The sequence below is a fragment of the Cupressus sempervirens genome, chromosome 11 (assembly GCF_028749045.1).
Source record: "Cupressus sempervirens isolate cs-2001-9-10 chromosome 11, ASM2874904v1, whole genome shotgun sequence".
In the NCBI taxonomy this organism is placed as follows: Eukaryota; Viridiplantae; Streptophyta; class Pinopsida; order Cupressales; family Cupressaceae; genus Cupressus; species Cupressus sempervirens.
In genome coordinates, this window is record NC_143128.1 from 557198756 (window position 1) to 557225509 (window position 26754).

At 35.9% G+C, this 26754-nt stretch overlaps 2 long non-coding RNA genes and 1 pseudogene across 3 annotated transcripts; 2 read left to right on the forward strand and 1 right to left on the reverse strand.

Moving 5' to 3' along the window:
* Positions 1-9987: 9987 nt before the first annotated feature.
* On the reverse strand, positions 9988-26097 carry LOC149530851 (uncharacterized). Of its 2 annotated transcripts, XR_016358582.1 has the most exons (5): positions 25841-26097; positions 24236-24639; positions 23870-24002; positions 10668-10740; positions 9988-10509 (listed from the first exon to the last, which is right to left on the reverse strand). It is a non-coding gene; the product is annotated as an uncharacterized LOC149530851 (long non-coding RNA). The 2 variants fall into 2 exon arrangements; XR_016358581.1 differs by lacking the exons at positions 10668-10740; positions 23870-24002; positions 25841-26097 and adding an exon at positions 24713-24821 and having other exon boundaries at positions 24236-24433.
* LOC149530852 (putative multidrug resistance protein) lies at positions 14645-23461 on the forward strand (annotated as a pseudogene).
* On the forward strand, positions 25270-25706 carry LOC149530853 (uncharacterized). The gene is made up of 2 exons (XR_016358583.1): positions 25270-25405; positions 25490-25706. It is a non-coding gene; the product is annotated as an uncharacterized LOC149530853 (long non-coding RNA).
* Positions 26098-26754: the final 657 nt, after the last annotated feature.

Here is a 26754-nt window from a genome sequence, read left to right on the forward strand (position 1 = left end):
ATTACAAAATTCAAGAGAAAAGTTTAACATGCCATGTAAGAGGGACTAACTAGCTTGAAGATGCAATTAATGAATGAGATTGGAAAATCTTTGTTTGAAAAATTAAGATTGGTTCTCATCTAATTAAATAAATAATTAGAATTAGTAAATGGTAAATTAAGAGGTTCTAACAATCCACTTGACAAGCAATGGCCATGCCTTGCAAGCTAATATCTTTCAATTAGAGTCCCCTCATTCTTAATCCATACAACACCATTCCTATGTAACAAAATGTTGGTTTTTCATGCCTTACCATCAAACCATAAGAAGGATCTAATCCATTTTTGGATATATTGACACCCACATTACAACCAACCTGAATGCTACCACCAAAGGAGAGGTATCATCTTTCCCACTTATTTAGTTTTCTTCAATCTTACTATTAATCCAAATCCAAAACTACATATCTTCCAAGTTAGGACAAATTGCAAACAAAATTCAAGATACCTAACTTGTTTAAAGGGAACTCCCCATTGAAATTCATATCTAGTCTACTGGGTGGGAGGGGTATTCATCCCACCCTCATACACTTGATTTATAAGGAAAAATGGAGAGTTGGGATTAATTCAATCCAAAACAATATGTGCTTCTTTGTTTTTCATTCGATAAGCTATTAAATATATGTAGGAGTGTTATATCCTAATTTATAGGAGAACTAATATAAACTACTTTAATGATTTCTTTCTATAGGAAAGTTCTAACCATTTGTTCAAATTACAATCTCATATTACTATCTCCCATCTTCCCCTGGCGGATCATGCCCTCCTTAGCCTTTTGGTTTGCATTTCTTCCCACCCTCTACCACCCATCTCTAGTCATCTTGCCTGCCTAGAACCACCCCCTTACTCATTTCTGTTTTGAGGATAGTGATCAAGACCTCTTCATTTTCCATTTGAGAAGATTCCTCTACCCTACTAGCTTCACAGATCACAGTGAGGTGTCCACCATGTTTCACTCACTAGCTACTACAATTTGGGAGTCAGATCTCCTCTCTATCCCTCACTGCTCTATTCCTAACACTCCTAGATTTGTTTGACAGAATACTTGCCCCATGAACCAATGGTTTGATGAGGCCTATAAAACCTTCCACCGCTCCTTACACTTGGATTTTGATACTCATTCCCCTGCTTTCACCAATTTAAAACTCTCCTACAAACACTTTCTTCACCATAAGAAGCGATCATTTATTGCTTCATAGGGCAGATCCCTTCGTGACATACTTATTTAGTATCCCAAGTTTTTTTGGCGCATCATGTTCCCACGACATAGCCAACCCTAGTCCACCCCCGACCTTCGCCTCCTTGCCTCTCATGCCTCCACGTTGTATGATATCCCGGGTTAGCTCGCTCCCCTTCCTAGCTCACTCCCCCATTGTCACTTATTCTCCACCTCCAACATTTATGAGGCCATCAGACTTATGAGATGTAGTAGGGTGGCTGATGAGGAGGGTTTACAGGTTGAGCTCTTCAAGCTCGACACCATGATCCTAGGCCCTTATCCCTCTACACTCTTTAATAAAGTGGTTTGTTTTAGTTTTCTAGACTCTTGGTCGAGACACGTTATTCACTTGATCCATAAGTCTAGGCTAACCTCTGATCCTAGAAACTATAGGACCATCATGATTGGGCATACATTTGCCAAACTTTATGCTATAGCATTGAATACTATTTTATCCAATGAGATCGATAGGAGGAATTGCAGGGCTAAGGGTCAAGCAGGATTTAGGGTAGATTACTAGACCATGGATCATATCTTTACACTAAGGGCTATTATTAAGGAGGCTTGGCACCACTCAAAGAAAGTCCACTACTGTTTTGTGGATTTTCATAAGGCTTTTGATTCCATCCTCAAAGTGGCTATTTTTCATAAACTAAGAGATATTGGTATTTTTTAGATCTTATTGATGGCTATCATGAGGTTATATGAGATAGTGATGGGTAGATTGAGGATCACATAGGGCCTCTTTGACCCTATCTAGAGCACTATTGGGGTGAAGCAGGGTTGCCCTCTCTCACCCACCTTATTTAGGATCTATATTGATGAGCTCAAGGATTTTCTCAGTGACTCCTCGCTTCCAGGTGATGGTTGTCATCTATACTAGGTATTGATCTCCATCCTTCTCTTTGCTGATGATGTAGTTCTTCTTGCTTCTTCTCCTAAGGGTCTTTAGAGGATTTTGGATAGACTTGCATCTTTTTGTAACATGAGACAGTTGGTTATGAACCTTGAGAAGACTCATGTTATGGTCTTCAACGGTTTGAAGACCTTACATCTCCATTTTTATTTCCAGGTTTGGGAAGTTGAGATTACTTCATCTTACACATACCTTGGGGTTAAGTTTTCCAGATCTTGTTTCAGCTTGAGATCAGCCAGTCAGCCTCAAATTAGTAAAGGGTTGGGTTCCCTTGCCATGCTTGAGAGACAGTGCTTCAGAGACCACTTTCAGGACACATCATCTAAGCTATGCCTTTTGGATTCCTTAATAAGACCCACAGTGCTCTATGGTGCGGTGGTTTGGGGTCCTTCCCTTTTAGATTCAGATTGGGCCATGATCAAGTGTACCCAGACTCTGCTCCTCTGTCAAATTATCACATGTTACAAATCTACCCCCCATAGTATTATTTTGACTGAGTTTGGAGCTCACCCATTCAGGCTTGTAGCCATTTTTGACTTGATCTGGTTTCTCCACCATCTTGGTGGTTTTGCAGATTCGGTTGAAGGCCAACACATATACCCTTACTTAGCTTACTACTCAGTTGCTATTGCAGACTCTAATCCAACTACTAGAGCCTGTTGTTGGTATGCTCAGGCTACTATCCTATTGAGTTCAGTTGGGATTGACATCGCTCGTCTCCCTCCATACGAGTTCTCATTAGATGCTCTTGTTGATCTACTCCCCTTAGCAGGAGTTGAATGACCATGTCAGAGTGGACATCTATAGGCAGTATATGATACAGACCTGGGTGGATCCTTTAGGGGGACTACGTCTAAGGATGGCTTTCTATGTCAAGCACTTCTTAGATAGTCAGGATGAGATTATTGTTCACCCTAAGTACTTATACAAATACTTGACACACACCCTGCGTATCTCCCTAGGCTCCTTCAAGGTGGGCTCACATAGACTTTGGATCTAGGTCAATCACCATATTGCTAGAGAGGATTGGGTGTGCATGCTTTGTACCTTAGCTGAGGCAGAATCTGAGACTTATTTTCTTTTCAAATGTCCCATATACTATGAGATTATAAGGAGATTTTACTATTTGTTTAGAGATTGCAGATCCCTCTCGAATTTTTCATGTACATAGATCGATGTTGCATTGCATTATATCTCTGTGAGTCCTTGCAGCTTCATGATCATACTTTGCAACTTTCATTTCCCAAGAGTTAGGCCCAAACATAGCTTATTAAGACCTTCTTCTTGCCCTTAACTTCGGTTCAGGGTGTGAAGCGTCTGTACAATTTCCCCAATATGGGCCATTCCAGATCTGTGAGACCCTAGAGGGGATGTCTTCGCTAGCGACACTCCTCTCGTAGCACTCAACTTCATCATAGGGCCTTTGATAGCCACACTAATAAGTTGCTATTCGACTTTTTCCCTGTGAGGATGGATACCTAATCTTTTCCGTGTTGTCTCCTACTTTCTTCTTCTTCTTCTTTTGTTGCACTTGTTCTTTCATGGTCATCGTTTGGTGCTCCGTTTGTCTGCTATTTTCTTGATGTAAGCTTCTAGACCCATAGACCCTTGTTGTGGTCTTTTGTTGGACATTAATAAAATTATCTTGTCTTATCTTATCTTATCTATCTTATCACACAAAGTTGAACATTACAATCTTGTGTAATAGTTCTTCACACATAATATTGTAATAATTAAACTAACAAACCATAAAAAGTAATAAAATATTCAAGTGCCCATAATTACATAAGTTGTTATTACAACTCCCTTTAACACATTATTGTTTTAACATGTAAACACTAAATTTGAACAACTTTGACCTTAGACATTTTAATCCCACATGCAAGGGAAAACAATCTAATCTAATCTGAACATAAGAATGTCAATTATATATTTAAAGCACCAAAAAGTGTTGTTACTTACAAAACCACAAATCAAAGGCATTAACACTATAGACCAAAGTAATAGTTATAACAAGGTCAATAAAGACTATTAATAGAGCAAATAGCAACCTCACATCAAGAGTGGGTAGACATCTGGGGCACATGATGATGAGGAGGACAAGTGACAACAAAATGATTTTTCCTTTGCTAACAACCAATTGTCCAAACATTACTTTCAAGAGGGTCCCCACCACATAGAGAGGGTGGATGAACCCACAAAGAGCAAATCAACAATGACAACACATGAGTGTAGTGCTAACAAAGATGAAACTCATTAGCTCTAGACAAGAGTAGATTAATAGTAGCATCACTTAAGGGTATGCATCATAAAAGGGGATGAAGCAGACAATAAGAGGTGGAGTCGAATTCACCAAGTTAGAGGATGCCAAATTAGTAAGAACATGGCCTTTTATAAATATGTCATCAGGGTTGAGGTTGAAGGCCAAGACAATACTATGGTCATCAATTGCATCCTTCCACCATGTGGAAACACTTTTACAATGCAAGAGAGAACAACTTGTAACCAAATGACTAGTAGAGAAGCACCATTGATTTTAAAGTGAGAGACCTTCATAATCCAATGATTAGGTCCGTGGCTTGTCCTTGACCATGTGAAGCACTTTCCCTACAAAGGATGTGGAGATATCAATGCCAACTAGATTGTAGGCAAAGGTAGATAAACCTAACACTTTAGTAGTCTCATCCACCTTTAAAGAAACAATCGATGAAGTTGCTAATGACCTCAAAGTAGAGTTATCTTGAAAGTGAAGGGGCATATTGAGGCAATCTCCCACTGAATACACATTAAACTGTCCAATAAGAGAGTTAAAGGAAATTGTCCAAGGTTTGGTCAAAAGAGAGTGACTCTTTCATGCTCACAATTTGCTCAATACCAAATCATGTTCTTTAGTAGAAGAAAAGAAAAAATTGTAATGTCCCCACTTTCTGATTAGGTTTGAAAGTTGTAACCTACAACCATTTGTCAGTACAATATTAAAAATTGTATGTAAAACATATTAGCAATATTATATTTAAATAAATACTAATCTAAATACTACCCAAGCTACCCTTCCTAATCCTTTGGGAGAGATCCTTTCTCCAATCACCTAACCCTTTGGTGAGAATTGCGTCTCAATTAGGAATTGTCATGGAAAGAGATTCTCCCTTAGGCCTCTTTGGGATCTCTAATAACACTACTTGGTAGAGGTCCCACCTCTACCAAGTCTCTGACATATGCATATGTTTGACCACTACAATATATATTGTCTCTAAGAGATTTTCTAAAATCTCTCTGAGACTCTAATCTTGACATTCATTTCTAAATGATATTGTCACTAAGAGATTCTCTAAAATCTCTCTCTGGGACTCTAATCCTGACATTCATTCCTAAATGCCCTCTAATCTCTGAATTGTATTTAAGAGAGCTTGATATTATAACAATCATCCTCTCTTAGAACTATAAATTCTTATTCATTTATACCTCAAGCTCTCTTAATCTCACACTATATGAAAACTTCTCATTATTTTAACTTTCAATTGTCCATCTCTAATTGCAAAACTAATTTCCCATTCTCAATATGTATGTTATGATATCTCCGTACTTTGTTATTTAATCTCTGCAATATTTTTCTACAATTCTCTATCTGTACATCTTCTTTTGCTGATTTGAAAGGTTCACCGAGTGTAAAGTTCTTGTATGCTGGGAACACCATCTCAATAGCTAATTTTCCATCAATGGCATTGCCTTTGCAATTCCTTAATACCGATGTATAATCCTATTGATGGTTTTCCAATTTATATTTATCACTAACAAATTTATCTTTGGAGTATTTATGATATTTATTCTCTTTGAGAGCTCACTGTATTATTGTCATTTTCAACGCATTGTGATGTCTCTTCCTTCCCAATGAGGGATTGTATTATTTTTCTTATATACTATGATATATGGTTGATACATATCTGCAAACTCTTTTCCTTGTGTATTGTGATGGTTGGTCTATTAATCATTGTCATTTGATGGGTATTGCCTGCGACTGTATGTCTTTTTATTTCTCTCTATTTATGCTACCGGGATTTGTTAGATTATATTTTTTGTTATCTTTCTATCATATTGTTCTTGTTTGATCTCTACTAATTTTGTTCTTCCCTTCGATGCCTTTCATCTTGACTCCTCGTCCGCTATTGGTGTCTTGCTGTATCTTATCTGAATTTTTTACTTCCTTCCATCGTATAGTTTTGATTGAAAATTAATTTCTTCTCTCCCCTGTGATCTTTTGTGTATGAACATCAATGTCCTCCTCCAATATTGAAGGCAGTCAATTCTATATTTCAGTGTTTGATAATCTGCTTTCCTCTATTATTTCTCAATAGTTGTGAGTCTTATTCTCCTAACTAGTCATGAATTTACGTCTGCTTCCAACCATTATTAACAATCACTTGGTTATTGGTATCTTCAAACACACAGACTAAATGATGGATAAAGTCTTCATACATTTCTCCATAGTCCTTGGTGCTGCCACAACTTGCATTTAACGTCGATGACTCCGCTTCAGAGGTAGTTGTGTTGTCATTTATAAATGGATTTATCTGCCTCATGGAAGTTCCTTATACAAGTCGAATGCCTCTCCCTATCCCCATCCTTTTTCCTTTCTCCCCCAATTAATATACTTTTGAATGATTCCTTCCCATATAGTTGTCTCCTTATTAGTGATTGTATTGGATATTATACTTATTAATATCCTTAATTGGATTATCATTTCTTGAATCTATTTATTGTTTCAATAATGATCTTATTTATTTATAATATTTTTAAGTATTCTTATAACAACTATATATATATATATTCTTTATTAAATTTTATTAATATTGATCATTCTTATATTTCTTTATATTATTGATTAAAAGTTATCATTGACTATTATCTTGTATTAGTCAATATCTTCATTAATCACAAATGTTGTAGATAAAAGTTCTTTTGATACTTGATGCTAATGATCACCTTCTTTATGAAACATTTATTTTATATTCTATATTATTATTTATTGAGCATAGTTATTTGTAATATTCAATAAATATCATCTAAATTATTTACAAGATTCATTATATGTAAATATAGGGTTATGACAAAAATTCACAAAACCCCTTTGCACAAGATAAAAGCTTGATATTACTTGAGACTAAAGATGTCAAAGAATTCATAACCTAGTGATGCAAATTTGTGATAGAGGGTCAAAAGCTAACGAAGCTACCAACCAAACCACAACATTGGTAGAACACCTATACTATCCACCACATCTAGGACACACAATGTCACAGGGGAGATCTTGACAGAGGCAATAGGGTGAGCTTTTGCCTTTGTTTTAGTGGTAGAAAATTTAATAGTGTGAGCATAGCTTCATCCACCACCAAAAACAATATTTTGGGGTGGAATCCCATCTTTCACAACCCCAAAAGTACAAATCCCCCCATATCTAGAACCAAGAAGAGTACCACTCACAATAACTGGTGGGGATGAGGGGGATGAGGAGCTAAGGACAACAATACTAACACCCCTTGTACCAAACCCAATTGAGGTCCTATGTCTTTGATTTCCTTAACTGAGATATCATAATTTAGGAGTAGACAATTAGACTCATCAATATTCTTAGGAATCATATCTTGGTTTGATTCCTCCCCTTGTTATTAATCTCAAGTGTACCCTCAAAAGTGAAGAACTTCTTGTAAAATGCAAAAAAAGATATTTTCTAATTTCTTCTAGATCAATGAAGATTTGTCCATCAAAATTAATAATCCTAATTTTCTCTCTAACATTATTTTCTTTTAGAAATATAAATAAGACTTTAGTTTCTTTACTACCAATGTTTATCCAATTTAGTTTGGATCCAATCCTTAGCCTTTCCATGTTGAATTGTTGTAACTCCAAGTTCATTCTAGCCTTGTCCATATTCATAACAGTTGTATATTCTCAAGGTCATTTTGTATTAATTGTTCAATCTCAAACAATTCTTGCAAGTTATTCTCTATCTTCTTCTTGTCCAAGTTGTATTTCTTTTCAATGGTTAGAAATAAGGTTCACTTTTATGGTCCCATTTTTCAATTTCACTTTCATCTTTAAGAGTAAATTTATTAATTTCTTTTCGGCATCCTTATTTTCCTCATCTTTTACAAGGTATTATTTAGAAAAAATGATTCTTGTTTTCTCTCTTTATCACTATCATAACTAATCAATGCATTTCTCAATTTGTTAGGGTGGTGATTGGATAAGGTATATGGTTACACCTCCACTAAATCACCACTACTATTATAGTCCACACTTGAACATATCACCTTTGATATGTAACCTATCAAGTTTGTTCGAGATATCCTTCCTTACAATATAGCACCAAGTAAAATAAATATTCTTACAATATTTTTCTTACCTTCCATATGATCAAATATGTTTTCTTTTACCCTCCTTGGTCTTGTCAATTCTTCCTTTCCCAAGTGAAACCAAATTATCTATTTTTTTAGAGTGGGGAGCCATTTGTTTAATCTAAGAGAGAAATCCTTGTCTCATTAATATTCTCATTTGGAGCATGAGCAATACTCTCACTAGAGCTAGCAAATTTGTAGATTATAATATTTTGGAGGCATTGGAAAATGCCCCTCTAGATACCCATTCTAGGATTGGATAATGGAATCACTTCCCAATCTGCCTATAGTGGTTATGAGATCAATCTCTTGAGCAACATTTTTGCCACCCTTGCTCCCCTGATACATTTAACTTCAAATATATACATTGAACAAATGCACATATGATTCATCCACACAAAGAAAAGATTATTGAAACTTGTTTAAACACAAAAAGTAAATCTCAAGGGCTTTAATACAATACACGATGTGATAGAACAAAAATGAATGTCAATTTACAAACACCCCAAAACTAAATTTAAATAATATCTCACTAAGTATAGTTGCACATGGAATTTTCTTAAATATGGAGTTAAAACGCACACCACACAAAGTGAAATCCATGATGTATATGGAATTTTCTTCAACATAAAGAAGTTAAAACACTACTGCTCAAAATGAAATTCGAAGTAACTCAAAGTCACATCACACCAAGTGAATCCCAAAGTTACTTAAAATACAAACATCACAACAAAAAAAATTATTATAACTACCTTTCACCACAAAGAAGCAAACCATGCAAACTTTCTTCAAACATGACAATGTTACAACATACACACCCACAAAGTGAATGCTAATAATTATCATATAAACAACAAACACATGAATGACATCATTTAACAAACATGAAATAAACATACATATTTTTCCAAATACACAAAGTAAACACTCACTAATATTAAAGTACATGAATATACTTCACACATAGTGAAAGTGAAAATGAAAGTTCAAATACTTGAGTCAAAGTAAAAACAATACAAAATGGTTTTCAAAATTAAAGTGTTTTTACATTATGTTAGATCATTTTACATATAGTTTGTTCAAACACACTTCACAAATACAAATGCACCGAAGGAAACTTTAAGAAAAACAATTACTAACACAAAGACATTCAAGTTCAAACTCATCAAAGTACAAATACAAATATGTGAACGCCAAATTTCAAACATACAACAAACATGAATTTCAAAATTTGACCACCTTTAACTTTGGTAAACATAAATATTCAAACTTGCACTCACATGTTAATGTAGAATTGAAATAGAGCAGTTGTCAAGTTAAAACACATTTTGTATATAGTTTGTTAGTTTCACACATAATTTGTTCAAGCATACACAAAATAAATGTAGATGTAAGTGAATGTCAAAGTTCAAATACATACACTTGATAAATGTCTTGTTTAATAGTAAAATAAATTTAAAATGTGATGAAAAATAATGTGAAAATCAACACAAAGACAATAGGCTGCAAAAAGTGGCCATGAGCAGTGACCATTTTTTGCAGCCTTCAGGAGGGGGCAAATTCAACCCCTCCAAAATAACTTTTTTATTGAACAACAAATCTACCTACATATTAATTTACAAATAAGTCTACTGATTTAAGCAATTGATACAAAAGTGCAACAACAAAATTGATATTGCTCTGCATTACTATGAGCTATTGCTGCAGAGAACCATTACACTGTAGTCAAATATTTTTGAAATTCAATTGAGGAATTAGTTAACACAACCCTCTTTAAAACCACTAACCTATCAAAGCAATTTTAAAGAGAAATTAGCTTACACAATCCCATTATTTCTGACTAGAGAAACAAGGTTGTTCAAAGCCCATGGATGGACAAGAGCAGCCAATGCTTCTGTCTAGCATATTATTTTCATTGTTGTTTCAGCAAAAATTTTACCACTCCTGCAAAATAAATAAAATTCACTTTCATTTATGACTCTGTAATCCCAAAAAGTATTGAGGATTACATTTAGCATAAGTAAATCTACGTGATCATCATCATATAGGTATTTGTTAAATGCATGCTTTATATTATCTACATTTCTGGCATTAACTCTTACATTCATCCGTTGAGAGCATTAAGCTTGGGCAACATAGTTTATTCTCTTATATTAGCTAAGCGTTCTTCTATCTCTGCAAAATGTGCCAATTCACAACTGTAATAAGCTAATATTTGTACCAGTTCTTTTTCATAATCTATCATGTTAGACAGTAAAAAAAATTTAACATCTGAAGCTAAATAAATTTTAGACTCAAAGCAGCTTTTTAACTCTAGATATTAACTGCATGGCTTAATTTATATTAAAATTTTATTAATTAAAAAGTTAGGAACAGTTCAATTTTTCTGTCTCAGTGGTTCAATTTATATCAAGCCAAGTGAACAAGGAAAATGGTCCAAGAACCAGAATATTCATGGAAAGAGCTCAAATGTGTATAATGTAATCTAATGGCTTAGGTTATCAAATGTGATCAAAATTTGGTTTGCAGTCTCATACAAAGAATTCATTGCTCTGTGTATAATGTAATCTAACGGCTTAGGTGATCAAATATGATCAAAATTTGGTTTGCAGTCTCATACAAAGAATTCATTGCTTAGAAGAGTTTCTATTGTTGGTTGCAAGGATTTAATTAAGGTAAAGAAATCCAAAGCTTATAGTGGACATATTCCTTGATTAGATAAATAAATTGGCTAGCCTTGATGGAACAATTGCACTAATTTCAATGCCTGAAATTACTCCAATGTCGTATTAAGGAGCAACTTCCCAGACAGTTGGTACCCCTTGCCACAATGTCATGGTCTGTTAGGGCAAGCACTCTAAACCATTCCAAATTTTATTCATAGATTAACTACTTTTAGAACTATTGGTAGAGAAACAAGGGTTGTGATGCAGCAAGAGTCCTTGTCAAATGCAAGGATACGTCTGGAGCTGATTGGAAATTTTGAATCAGTAACAATTAGTAATATATTGTAGAAAATCAGACCCTTGAGCTTAGCAATGGTTGTGTGTCATAGCCTGTCCACCTAAATCGATCATAATGAAAGTATAAAGCCAACTGTATGATTCCCATGAAGCTCCCAATCCCACTATGGACCTATGCACAATGCTCATAGAAGAGATTGCTACAGTAGTTCATGCTCATCCTGAATTTCTAGTGGCCAACATATCAAACCATAAAAACATATGCCTGATCATAACGAGGACTCTCATAAGTGGGTTAATTTCTCAAATTAGTATCATATCTAATTCTTAAACCTACTATTAAACTATTTCTCGGCAGATCAAACAAAGAGAAAGATAATGTAAACAAAAGTGTGTAATGCAGTAGGTCATGCTTATTACGACTTTCTACTGGCCAGCATACCAGTAACCAAAACACAAAAACATTTGCCTGATAGGAATGACTATCATTAATGGGTGGATATCAAAGTAGAGTCAGAGCTAATTCCTAAACCTACTATTAAACCATTTCTCAGCATATCAAACAAAGAAAATGTTAAAAAAGGTGTAATGGAAGTACACATTTTCATGGTCTACATGTTTTTACGATGGCAAGTTGTGTCAAGGCGTTGGGTTATCCATGTTGGCTTGTCCAAAACTATGATCTGGAAATAATTGCTACATCAGATTTTTCAATTAGAAGTTAAATATATATGTTATCATAAAACTAGTTGCCCCAACTCCTGTGTTGATTAGATTTGTTTCATCCTAAAACAAATACTATTGTTGTCTACTAAATAAAGGCATTGGTTCTATGGTTTATCTGTAAAAGAAATCGCTGCCAGAGTTATCTTTGCATATAGTGAATAGTAGGAGGTCAGACCATGTTCAGATAGCAGATAACAACCATAATTATTTCAGAATGTAACAAAACACAACCAAAAGCGATCTGGGTGCACAAAGATTCAAAAAACCAAAAAAAATTCTGAAACCATGGCAAGTGACATACCTCAGAATTTTTGCAAGAATATATATTTGGGATTACAGAAAAAATGAATCATTTGATCGCTGGGCTTGAATGGACTGAAACCAACTGTCATAGCTCTGGATGAGGTGACAGACACCAATCAAAGAATAATATATAAAATAATTTCTTCTTATTTCACGAAGTGAATAGATTTCTCTGACACTCTGTATAATCGAAGTTAAATTTCTAAGTATTGTTTCTTGGTTCTTACCTCTAAAAAAGTCATACTAAATTACTCCTTTTCATGTATGCAGAAATTATTTCTCAAACTTTTTGTGATGCAATACCCCAATTTTGATGGATGACCTGCAAAATCTATTAAAGTAGTGGTTTGCATTTGTTATGACTTGGTTTTGATGCTAGGGTCACCACTTCTGATAAGTTATCATATAGTTTTTTGTGGGTGTGACTAGAATGTAACTTCAGCAAGTTCTCCTGTGAACTGCAACAGTAGATTTATAAAAGTTTGGTTAATTTTATAGAAAGATTCACCGTGTTATTCCAATTTTTTATACTTCATAAAGGCAGCATGTAAGCTTAATTTATATCCCACGATTCAAACATTTACTGCCCTAAATTATAAGTAATTGTATACCTTCATTTTTGTGGATATTGGGATTTAACTAGGGGTGAGTCGGGATGCCTGGATGAGCTTAGGGGGTGGGGGACAAAGGGCCTCAATTTCATGATGCAGGGGGTTGGGGCAAGGGTGGCAGGGGTGTTGTATACTATACATATAGAACTTGAACTGCTAGTTATGTTTTGATGTTTCAGTATAACATAACAAATTGAAATACTTGAACATTGCAAAATTTCAATACAAACTAGAACAATTGAACATTCAACATAGTAACATGCTACATACCCAATAGTAACATTCAAAAATCAAAATTCAAGTTACTGTCTTGGCACGACATGGTTGTGGATTGGCAAAGGTGGGGGTCCTAGGGTACTCTAAGTAGCTGGTGTGGGGGACGTCCTGCGGATGAGTACTTCAAGATTTTTTTTTGGAGGTGAGGGGGGTGGGGGCGCGAGTACCAGCGTTTCACAGGATTTAACATTCTAACTAGGTCAATTTCCCCCTCATATGGTAGTAAGGATATCTTCTCCTAGGGACAAGAAATTATTTTTGTGCATTTGACACATTCTTGCCCAAGCACTATAAATATGACTAGCAATCAACTTTTGGGAGATGAACGGGTAACCGACTTTATAGAATGCAAATGTTTCCAGATAAACCATCTCAAATATCTACAGAACTCTGATAGGAACCTAAATCCTATCACTTTGTTATCTCCATATAGGATAAGGCATACAAGAGAATTTGAGAGGGAAGCGTAATCTGGTTAGCATGAAACGAAACCCAAGGTACACTCTATATCCTTTGTAATATTGGTTATCACCATTCGCAGAGATTTGGGAAATTGAGCAAACTTTAATATATGTAGAGTCATTTCCAACTAGTAATGGATAGATAGAACACCCTCCGTTTCCAGTTAATTATTCAAAATATCATTGAAAGTGTAAAACCAACAGGCATTCTTGCATTTTATAAGAATAAATCTTTGACTTTTAATTTGACACATGGTTATCTTTGTCTTCATATGGAGAAATGTTTGTCAGAATGGAAAATCAGAGTGTGAGAGGAAAGGGAGACTTGCCAAAGGTGTTAGCTTTATGAAATCCTCATATAATAGTGTTCCTTGATGATTAGAAGAAAAGATAGAGATAAGATTCCTTAGTCATTAGAGGGCACAATATATTAGAATTCCTAATGCTTGGAGGAACCACAAAACATATGACAGTACTGTGCTCAACTACATTTCTTATTACCATCCCAAATCATTTGTTTTGTTTGTTGCATGTACTTGATTTTAAAATACCCCATGAAACAGAATGTCATAAAGTAACACATAATTTTGTTTTTCATCTCTAATGATAGATAAGTTCACGAGGTCTGGAAGAAGTCCTATCCACCAAGGCCTTCATTTTTTATGATGAATTGACTGATTAGTTCATTAAATGCAATAAACCGAGACCATTATTAGGTGCAATATCACTTATAATAGGAATGAGCGTTGGATCTAGAATTCTTACTCTTGCTGCACGTTTTGCTCTGCTATATGTCAATTCAAAGAATGAAATACAACATTCCATTCTCATGAAGAAGGTTAAGATGTATTTTTTCTTTAAGATTTGAATTTTGTAAATTGTCTTTTGTAGCGGATGCAGGTAACTTTGAGTGGGGGTTTTCTTTTTGTTGGTAGGATTTTGAGAAGTTTGATGTGGATTTCAGTGCTTTTATCGCTCTATGGGAAGACCAAGTTAGCATGCGCGTTGAACACTAGGGAGCACTGAGGATATTTGCAAAGTGAGTCACATATTTTAGGGCATCTATACAAAAAATTGCCATACAGACATCAAAGTAAGAAGAAAAAAGAATAGAGCCAAAGGCTGTGTACAGATTTAATATAGAACTTGCTGAAATCATGGCAAGTGACTCACCTCAAGATTCTGCACAAATTGTGTCATGCAGTCAACGATGCTGATGAGGGAAACAGTACTAAACAAACCCACAATCCAGATGTAAAACTAAATTAATAGATATAGTCCCATCCAAAGATGGAAAAAGGAAAATGAAGAACAAATTCAAAAGAAATAGAGGAAGAGCCCTCAGCCAGGCAGAAATACAGAATTCGGCACACTAAAGAAGACTCAAAAAAGACACTAGCAGGCATGTATAAAAAAAGGTGGAAGCACAAACCAAGCACGTGAATTATTTTAAATGCCACATGCCACATCATTGCAAATGTGTAAACAGTGGGAGATATAAAAATAATGCATCCCATTTGTGGAAGCTGATTGGCCAAAAACAGATTTCATTTAGTTTCAAACAGGAAATATAAAAACCATGTGCGAAAATGGAAACCACAAATTGGAAAAAAAGAAAATTCGATTTGAAAAGTCAGAAGGGTGCAAACCATAAGATGAAATTTCATTTCTTTGATGAAGTGATTTCCAAGATGAGAGTAATTGCATTTTGTAGGGTGGGAACATTACTCTCCCCCAATACAGGCAGGGACTAATAATTTGTTTTGTCTATTTGACATATACATGACATATGTTCCCCGACCTTTGAAATTCTCATCTTTTAAAATGGTAGGCCTTATGATTATAACTGTGTTTATCTGCCCTCTTTGACTCTTTAATATTTTTAGCCATTTTCATTTCCAATTTGTTCTGTATATAATAATTAAATGTGAAGCATATAGTGACGTATAGGAGACTTGTTGCATCCGCTGCATGATATAGCTTCTATTGTATGGAAATATTTTACAAAAAGGCAACATTGTAAATCTTTCTTCTGGACTAGGAGTGGAAAAAGATAGGCATCTCGACTGAAGAGAAAATATTTAAGAGCTGTGTTGAGACAAGATGCTCAATTTTTTGATGCAGAAGGCAGAAACACGGCCGAGGTGGTTGATGTTGTTACCCATGACACTCTTCTCATCCAAGACGTACTCAGTGAAAAGGTTCAGAGATTTTACAAGCATTTCTTGTTTATTCACATAAATTTTGATATGTTGTATTTCACCCTGTTCCTCTAATGCTTATTTCAATGTTTTTTGAAGCTGATGTTGACAACTATTTCGTTTCAGGCTCCATCTTTTATCAAGAATGTAACAACATTTATTGATCCCTACGTTGTTAGCTTTTACTTGTAAAGGAAGCTGACTTTAGTGACAATTCCATTGGTCACACTACTGATCACTCCAGGATTCATTTTTGGTAAAATTCTCATGAGGTTGGCCATGGATACACATGCACAAAATAAGAGGGCGGGTATAATTGTTGAGCAGGCATTTGCCTCCATCAGGACTTTGTATTCATTTGTGGAAGAGCATAATCTAATCAACAAATGCTCATCTGTACTCAATATCATTGTAAAGAAAGGTCTAGCAAAAGGATTGGCTATTGGAAGCAATGGATTTACTTTCATTATATGGGCTTTTATGGCATGTTGTGGGAGTGGTATTGTCATATCTCATGCAGCATTAGTAAGGTTATTTGCAATCAGCAAGCTTATAAGTCATGGTAGAATGTATCTAGCAATTTTTCCCAATACATTTTTTTTGAGTATTTTCATTTTCTTGTTCTGCAATTGTTGACTTGGTGTGTAGGGCTTTGGCAATGGCACCTTCCAATCTGAAGCAGCCATTGCTGAGTTTCATATCCCTAAAATCATAGATTAAAATATTGTTGTTTTATCACCGAGAAGTATACTTCTCGCGAGAAGTTTTTGGCGGTGAGAAAACTCTAGTTTTTATCGCCACATTAGGGCTCCAAGAATTTCAACTTATCGCCACAAGAAGTTGGCAAGAAGTCGGCGATATATCGTCAATTTCTCGCAATAACTTAGTGTTTTCTCGCAAGCGGCAGCTAGTATATACTTGCGGTTTAAAAAATGTCATTTCATTGTTTCATTTGCTGCATTTGGCGTCTTGGGTAGAGGAGAAGGGTTTTGGAGCAGCACTTAGGTGTTTGGCATTGATTTGTAGCGATTTCCAGCAGATTAGGCGTGGATTCAAAGCGGATTCGAAGTTCTTTCCAAGCAAATCCGGATCCACAAGTAAGTTTCTCAAAAAAAAATTCTTTTGAGTTAAACTTATTTTTATCTTCCCATACTTGCATATCTTGCATCATACTTGCATCATACTTGCATATCTTGCATTTGTAATGTTCTCTAATACATTTTACGGTTTTAGAGTGTAATGAGTCATGACAAAGATCTAACACCATCTTTTTGCAATTTTCTCAAAAACAATCAAGTTTTTCTCAATAATTTCAAAACTTTAAGGCTAATACATTTTTTGTTTTATTCTCTGATTTTCCAGCAAATATGGCTTCCTCTACATCTGGGTCAGCTGCAGCATCTCCCAATGGTCCCATAGCATGTCCATATGGATTCATAGGCACGTACCCTAAAGGGGCTAGAGACTTTGCATGGAAATATGCTTTTGAAGGAAAAGAGTATAATAGTGTCATATGCATGAAATGTGAAAAACAAATCAGTGGAGGCATATCTCGTTTGAAGTACCACCTTGCTGGTATGGATAAGCGTGACACAAGGATTTGTGATGCGACTATAGAGGAAATAAAAAGGGAGATGATTGCTTTGCTTAGTGCCCAAAAAGAGAAGAAGTTGAAAAGGGAAAGGGCAAAATTGGCCATGAGGGCAGCCATTTACGAATCACAAGGCATGTTTCCTTTTAACAATCATTTATTATTTTCTAATCACGACTAATGCTTGTGCTAAAACAATTATCAATTTATCATGATTCATAATGAGATGATGTGGGTTGTGTCATGTGACTACGTATCTTAGTCACCCTTGATGAAAAAGGAGTAGTTGAGGGGATAGTGAGCTCTTTTTGTGGCACAAGGATCCACGCACGGAACACACCTACTACTCGTGGCAGGTCCTCGGGCTCAACTTCCACATCTACTAGGTCTAGTAGACCGCAAAACTCTTCTATTGATGATTATTTTGTGCATAGAAACACACCTGGAGCACAACCATCATTGGAGGGTACTGGATGGAACCATGATGTGCATGAGCAACTTGACATTCAATGTGCTGATTTTTGGTTTTTTAACAAGCTCTCCTTCAATGTTGCAGCAAGTCCATATTTTCTGAATTTTGTGACTGGTTGTATAGTAGCAAGGAAGGGCTACAAACCACCTACTCTTGCAGCTTTAAGTGGGAGGTAATTCACTTGTTTCAAACTTTAACACTTTTACAATTTTACAATTTACTTGTTTTTGTTGAAAGTAATTTTTCTTAATCAAACTCGTGTACTTAAAGTGAATTTCATTTTTTATTTTGTGCTTGTAGATTGTTGAAAGATGTTATTTCTAGGGGTAAAGATGTGGTTGAAGAGAAAAGGTTAGAATGGAAACAATATGGCTACACTATACTTTCAGATGGATGGACGAATGGAAGAAACCGTACCTTCATTAACTTTTTAGTTTCTTGCAAGGATCAAATAGTCTTTCTTAAATCCTTGGATGCCTCGGACAAGATAAAAACGGCTGAGACTTCGGCTCAAATGCTAGAGAATATTGTGATAGAGGTTGGGGCTGAAAATGTGGTGCAAATCATAACCGACAATGCAGCGGCATATGTGGCAACGGGTAGGATCTTACAAGAAAAGCATAACACACTCTTTTGGTCTCCTTGTGCAATGCATGTTATTGACCTTCTTTTGGAGGATATTGGGAGATTGGATTGGGTGAAACTGGTTGTAGAGGAAGCAAGGACAATAACAAAATATATCTACAATCACCCTTGGGTCCTTCGCTTGATGAGAGACTACACCAAAGACAAGGAGTTGGTTAGACCTGCGGTCACAAGATTTGCAATGATTTTTTTAATGTTGCAAAGTGTTCTTAAACATATGAATCCTTTGAGGCAGATGTTTATGTGTCCAAAATGGCTACGGTCAAGTTATTCAAAGAAGGTCAATGGGTAGAGTGTTCCATGCATTGTGTTTGACATCCAGGTTTTTGAGTGAGCTACAAAAATTGTGGATGTGAGTTGGAAACTTCAAAATTTGATTTTTTTTTGTATTTATTAATCAAGTCTTTCATTATTATTTTATAACCCTACTCTCTGATTAGTAATTGTTTTCTACTTTTCAATTGTAGGTGGCAAAGCCCTTGGTTAGAGCTCTCCACTTGGTAGATGGGGAACAAACCCCAATGGGGTCCCTTTATGAGGCCATGGATAGGGTGAAAGAGGCTGTAAGAAATAAGTACAGGGGAGAGAGCCTAAAATTTCAGCCCTTATGGGATATTATTAATAGGAGATGGAGCAATCAGCTCCACCAACTCATTCATGTAGTAGGGTATTTCCTCAACCCTTGTTACCACTTCTCTCCATCATATGCGGATCCCAATGGAGAGGTCATGGAGGGCTTTAGTGAATGCATGCAGAGAATGATACCCAACATTGTGGCGACAGACCTCATTGTGGCCAAGATAGAAGTGTATCAATGTCCCAAATCTGCAAAAGCTTGCTCTTCGCATCTTATGTCAGCCTTGTAGCTCATCTAGTTGTGAGCATAATTGGAGCTTGTTTGAATCTATTCACACAAAAGAGAGGAACAAGTTGGCACAAAAATGCCTAAATGACCTTGTCTTTGTGCATTATAACCTCAAGTTGCGCATAAGAAAGGTAATGGCAGCAGCAACTAAGCCACTTGATCAGGATGACATAGATCCTTTTGGTGATTGGACAGCACAGGAGCAGCCTTCACTGTTCACTGAGGATGAAATATATGAGTCGGAGAGGGAGGCTATGGAGGAGGGTGGTTTTGCAGTGGGACTAGACGACATTCAGGAGGAGGGCAGTGAGAGTGAGGACAATGATAGTGAGCACAATGATAGTGAGGATGAGGATGAGGATGATGAGGAGTCCTTGCCAGGGCCAACACCAGCACCACCACAAACGATTGCTACAGCTAGAGCTACTAGACCCCCTCCCTCTCCCATAGTTTTTACTAGAACTACTGGGATGGGGAAGAGGAAGATGTAGACTTGTTTCATATTGAACTTGACATTTGTATTTGCTTATATTTTGACAAAGACAATTTGGTATTTGCTATTTGTAGCTTGTTTCAGAGTTCAGAGTCTGTAGACTGTGACTATATCGGCATTCCACACGAGGATACGATTTTGTTACTTATTGCATTTATATATATCTAGATCAGCTTGTTTGGTTTGTTTTGCTCATTTACTAACACAATACATGCATCTACTTATTGAATTTTGTGAAAAAAATGCATTTTTAATTAAATTAAAGTCATTTTTAAAATTCTCGATATTTTCCCGAGAAGTTGTCGTTTTCTCTCCGATATTTGCTGAGAAATTTTTTTTTGGCCTCGCCGAGAAGTGGCAAAGAACGAGAAGTTGAACTATGTCTGAAATGATCGACAGAGTACTAGAGATCGATCGAACAAAGGAAGCAGAGAATATATTGGAAAAGGTCTATGGCGAAATCCAATTAAAAAATGTACAATTCACATATCCTTCTCGACCAGACACTAAGATATTTAGAAATTTTTCCCTAATTGTTTCTGCTGGAAAAACTATGGCTTTGGTGCAAGGGGATTAGGAAAATCCACAGAAATTTCATTATTAGAATGTTTTTATGATCCAACTGCAGGAGAGATTCTTCTTGACATAATACACATTAAAGACTTGCAACTTAAATGGCTGCATAGCCAAATCGGTCTAGTCAGTCAAGAGCCAACCCTGTTTGCTACCTCTATTAGAGAGAATATATTGCTTGGGAAAGAAAATGCCACCATGGATGAAATCACCGCTGCTGCAATGGCTGCTAATGCTCACCACTTTATCACTCAACTACCACAAGGATACGATACACAGGTAATTTTTTAGGTGTTATAAATCCAGTTGCATTCCAGTTGCATTATAGAGATGAAATAAAATGAAAAGCTATGGGAAACCATGCAAGATCTTTAGGACATAAAGATTATTATTTTACCCATTATAATTAACTCAATTACCTTCAGAATTGTAAGTTGAAAAATATCATGAAGGCCAACAGTGTGCAATTGTACCATTTCTAGCCTAATATTTGTCCTATCCTTTTGACTGACTCTTTAATTCTTCCCTATCTACTTGTAGGGTTCCGTCCTTTGAGCTCACCTAACTTCAAAGTGCTTCTGCGATCTGTATAGAATTTTTCTTTTAAGTGTATTTTCCATGGTTTTCTATTAAATTCATCTTTACTAAGTCTTTAACAGCTATTGTTTAATTCCTCAGTTCGTCCTCTCAATTCCCTAATCACTTTTCTCCGTCTAAGAAGCACAGATTACCTGTTTCAGCTATCCATTAATATTCCTCATTTTGGAGAAAAATATTTTTAAGCTTCCCTTATTCTTATGAAATCAGTTCATATACTGATAATTTTGCTTAATATTCTTCATATCGCAGGTAGGAGAATGGGGCGTCTAGATGTCCGGAGGGCAAAAGCAGCAGATAGCCATTGCTTGAACAATGCTTCAAAACCCTCCAATAATGTTGTTGGATGAAGCCACTAGTGCTCTGGATGCAGAATCGACGTACATTGTCCAGGATGCTCTTGATATAGCTTCTAAGGGACGTACAACTATTATTGTGGCACATCATCTCTCCGCAATGAAAGCTGCAGTGCAGCATGATGGTTGTGTTATTGAGTCAGGCAGACACCTGGAGCTGATCCAAGATCCAAATGAAAAATATGCATCTCTCACTCGCTTACAACAGAAAATGGTCACAATACAAACAGTTGACAACAATACCTCTAAATCAATTTTGAGAGGAACCAGCTGGGATCTCAAGAACATATCAGACACTTTAGAGGAACGCGAAAGTTCTTCTTCTACATTACAAAAAGAAGAAAAGGTCAAATTTTCAGCTAAAACTCAATCTCCATCCTTTGGCTTAATGTTTGGATTGAACTCTCCAGAATCAAAGAATGCTGCAGTGGGGTGTCTTGGTGCCATTGGATACAGAGCCCTGAATCCATCATCTTCTATTACTGTGGCAACCATGCTATCAGTCCTGTTTCTGGACAATCATGATGAAATGAGGGACAAAATAAGAAGTTACTGCATTGTTTTTATGGCAATGACAGTGTGGTCCTTCCTAACAAATGTGATCAAACATTATAACTTTGCAGTCATGGGAGAGTTCTTAACTAGAAGGGTCTGTATGAAAATGCTGTCAAAATTTTTGACCTTTGAAGTAGGATGGTTTGATATGAAAGAAAACTCAATTGGAGCTGTTTGTTCCAGGCTATCAATGGAAGCCAATATGGCAAGTATTGAATTAATAAACTAAAATAGAATCTTTATAGATAAAAGAATCATAGTGTTCTTGATTGACTTCTTCTAATATTATGCAGATAAGTTCCCTGGTGGGAGATTGCTTGTCGTTTATGGTGGAAAGTCTATCAGCAGTGGTTACAGCCTGCATTGTTTCACTAGTTGTTTCCTGGAATTTTGCCATTGCCATACAACCTGTACAGGTCTACTGCTACTACACAAAAGGTGTTCTACTTAAGCAACTTACAAGGAAGTCTTATCAAAGCCCAGAATCAAACTAGCCAAGTGGCCACAGAATGTATTGTAAACCATAGAACCATTGCAGCTTTCTGTGGAGAGGAAAGAATTCTTTGGCTCTTTAAGTCCACTCAAGAAGAGCCTCACAAAGAGATAAAGAGGCAATCATGGTATGCAGGATTGGTTCTTGGAACATGTGCGTTTGTCCACACATCCCAAGGGGCTTTAGGATTTTGGTTTGGAAATTTATGTTTTTATGCATTTTTAACCTGCATAGGAGTCACAAGAAGAACTGTAGAACAAGGAAAATGGAAAACATTGGTTATAACTTACTATTGTGTTTATTTTAGGGTAAGATTATTTTTCTTTTCAGTCTACAGTGCAACAAACTGCAAAAAATAAGATACAGCTCTGTTTTGCCTCAAGGGCAAAACAAGCAGAGGGCAAGGGATATGCAGGGTTATGATGTTATGGATAAGATGAACTAAATCACTCAATTACTTGGAAAACATTTTTAGAGTTATTGATCTCAGGTGTCCACATTTATTAGGATACCTCAGGTCAAAGCTTGCATTAAGGAAATTCCCTAGCAGGAATATGTGAATCGGCCACAGAAGTCCAGAAGGACAAGCAGCAGGAACCTCAAGTTAACAGAAAATGTTCAAATTGTCAACTGCAATGCGGTTTCCCGTAACCCTAGTGGCTACATGGCGAGTTTCCGGAGGAAAGCACAGTATAACAGCAGCATAAATTATTAAGAGAAAAGCTAAAGTGATTCTCATAGGAGTCAGATTGCGAGAAACAAAGTGGCATATTATCCAATTATATGGATGCTTAATTGAAGTTGCAAACTCTAAACATTTATTTGTAAATCAATGAACTGAAGGCCAACTCTAGGTCTATAAAATGGAGCCAGACTTTTCTTTACCTGAATTTTTGTTGCCTGACTCAAACAGAGGCTTAGACTTTCAGTATAACAGCAGCATAAATTATTAAGAGAAAAGCTAAAGTGATTCTCATAGGAGTCAGATTGCGAGAAACAAAGTGGCATATTATCCAATTATATGGATGCTTAATTGAAGTTGCAAACTCTAAACATTTATTTGTAAATCAATGAACTGAAGGCCAACTCTAGGTCTATAAAATGGAGCCAGACTTTTCTTTACCTGAATTTTTGTTGCCTGACTCAAACAGAGGCTTAGACTTTTCTACCATGAAATGGGTTGATTGCAAGAAACTGATTTCCACTGGTGTAGATATAAACAGAGTTGCAAGGACATTCGTTATAATTAGTGCAAACTGTACAGAATAAAGGCAATTAGAGAATGAACACTACGAGGGTTTGTGTTATCATCTACATGATAAGAATTTAAATATTATTGAAAATTAAACTTCCAAAATGTTTATTGATATAAATTTTAGTAGAGTTGTTATAAATTATACATTACTAATCATTAACCGAATGAAACAGAAAAGAAGAACATTTGAGCACATGAATTTAAGAAATTGTAGTCACAAATGCAGAGAGTTACAACATTCCTCCACAGTCTGAATGATACAGGGCATTGGATGCAGTCCCATTGCATCGAGTTGAATTTCTCCTATCCCACCTAATTGCCTCAAGACTGATAGGTGCTTGAAAGGGCCCATGAATAGGTCCTCTCCCCCAACCCGCCTCTCTGTAGGTAAAGTAGCTTTGCGGTGCTCTGCTTTGAGTTTTGCCTGGGCATCTGCATGAAAAGAAGACGTGGGTAGTCACTAAGCAGCACATGGTCTCCATAACTTTTCATTTCCACCAACACATGGTCTCCATAGCTTTTCAATGAGGCAAATTTTCTTCCAAGATTGAAACCCTAGCAAGCAGGCCTTGGGAAGAAGGGTCCTCCAAGGCCATCGTATTACACCCTGTTGCATTTTCAGCCATGGCTGCTTTAGTCTGCACATTGTCAAACAGTAAATTTGCAATATTAGCACCAATCAATTGAATTGCGGATTCTGGTAAACATTACCCCATTGCCATTACAAGGTGGAGCCAATTTAGGCGAGCGAGGGGACTTGCAGGAAAAAAGAATAAGAGGAAACTTAGAACAAAGAATAAGTGGCAAAAGTGCACACAGTCTGCAGTCTAAATAAAGAATAAGAAGAAAAAAACAAATAGAGGCAAAAAAGAAAACGGTAACACAGCTATGGAGCGGGTAGTGGTTATCTACCAAACCAGAAAAGCATAACCGTTAGCTTTTTGTGCTTTAACGAGCAAATTTAAAAACCAAACCAGAAAAGCATAGCCGTTATCTTTTAGTGCTTCAACGAGCTAATTTGAAAACCAAATGAAAAAAGATAAAGCCGTTGAAAAAACAGCCTAGAGAGTTTAAATTGGACTTCTCCTCCTCCTATTGTCATCTTTGTGAGTGTTGTGAGATGCATTTTTCTTGCGGTATTTCCGTCTCTTGCACCTATCTTTGTTCTGTTCATCATGTCTTTTTCCTAAAGATTTCTTTGCATTGTTCTTTTTTCTCGTTTAATTTGCTGTGTGTTTAAGCTCTGTTATTTTTGGGCACGGCCATGCCTCTTGATGTTTGATCTGTTCATCGTGTTTTTCTTCTTAATTTTCGTTTACTGTTTGAACTGATATGTGTTCCTTTTCTCCTTCGGGCGAGGAAAGAGACTGATGAAACTCCCCAGGAAGAGCATTCAAAGCCCAGGTATGTGCTCTGATTTACTTCCGTCTGTTTGTGAATTTGAAAATTTGACTGATTATAATGTCAAATATTGTGTGGATGTTTTAGGTGCTATGGCGGGGAATTATCTTTGACGTTTTTCAAATTTACTACTACTGATGACGTTACATACAGGCTGGGAAATTCAGTATTTCCAAAGGAAGTCCTCTTATTGCATTAAAATCAATATGTGTTCACTTATGGTTCCAAACATTTGATAACAGAATTATACTGTTTCTGTACAATTATCATAAAGAGGGAAATGATTCCTTCACTTAGGGCAACGGCTAAAGGGTAAACTATTTTGTTTGTCCTGCATTTTGTTTTGTTGGCAACGGCAGGGCAAACAAAACAGTTTACCCTTTAGCCGTTTCCCAGTTTCCAGCACAAAAGTAGAGAAAATGGATATGATATTCTTACCTGTTTCTACATTTCTTCTTTTTCTTGAACCAATGAAACTACGAATTAGCTCTGCAAAATCGTTTACATATGTGCTGGTTTTCTGCTAAAACAAATAGAGGCCAAGGATTAGTTCGGGTTTACAGCTGATAAGGACATCTGGCTTTCTTTCATTTATATCTCTAATCCATTCTTAGATGAATGGAGCTTTAATTCCCTTGGTTATTATGTTAAGGCCAAGACCATAAGCTATATAAAATATTTTAGCTATCAAAATGGTACCAAGTATTTTCTACATGTTGAACAGGGAAGTTCTGTGCTTTATTTCAAGGTTTTTACTAATTGCTTTTATCTGTTGCTCCTATTTTCCTTTGAAATTCTTTTCTCCTTTTTTTTTAATCATTTTGGTAAACAATTTGTATTTTTATTTTGTGTCATTTTGGTAAACAATTTGTTGAAAATTTTGTTGTTATTTTGTATGTGTTTTTTTGTGGCTAATGATTATTGAGACAACTGAAATGATGAGGATAAGATAGAACTCGCTAATTCTATAAAAGATTATGTTAACCATTTCTATTTTAAAAATACTTGATTACAATATAATAATTCTATGTAACAATTGTTCATATTAATTAAAGCGAATTTTAATTTTATTGTTGCACTTTTGAAACTACTTATTTAATTTATTTTTGAGGGGTTGAATTGACTCCCTTTTCAAGACTATAGAGAATGGTCATTGTTGGCCTTAGTTTTTATCTATTTTTATATATCATTTTTTAATTGTATTTTTTAACAAATTATATGTTGTATGCTTGAACAATAAGATATGTGTGAAGTGAAATATGTATGAAATGTATTTGAACTTTCATCTTCTATTATGCTAATATTTTAACTTAACATTTATTTTTGGAAAAGTGTATTTTATCATATCATGT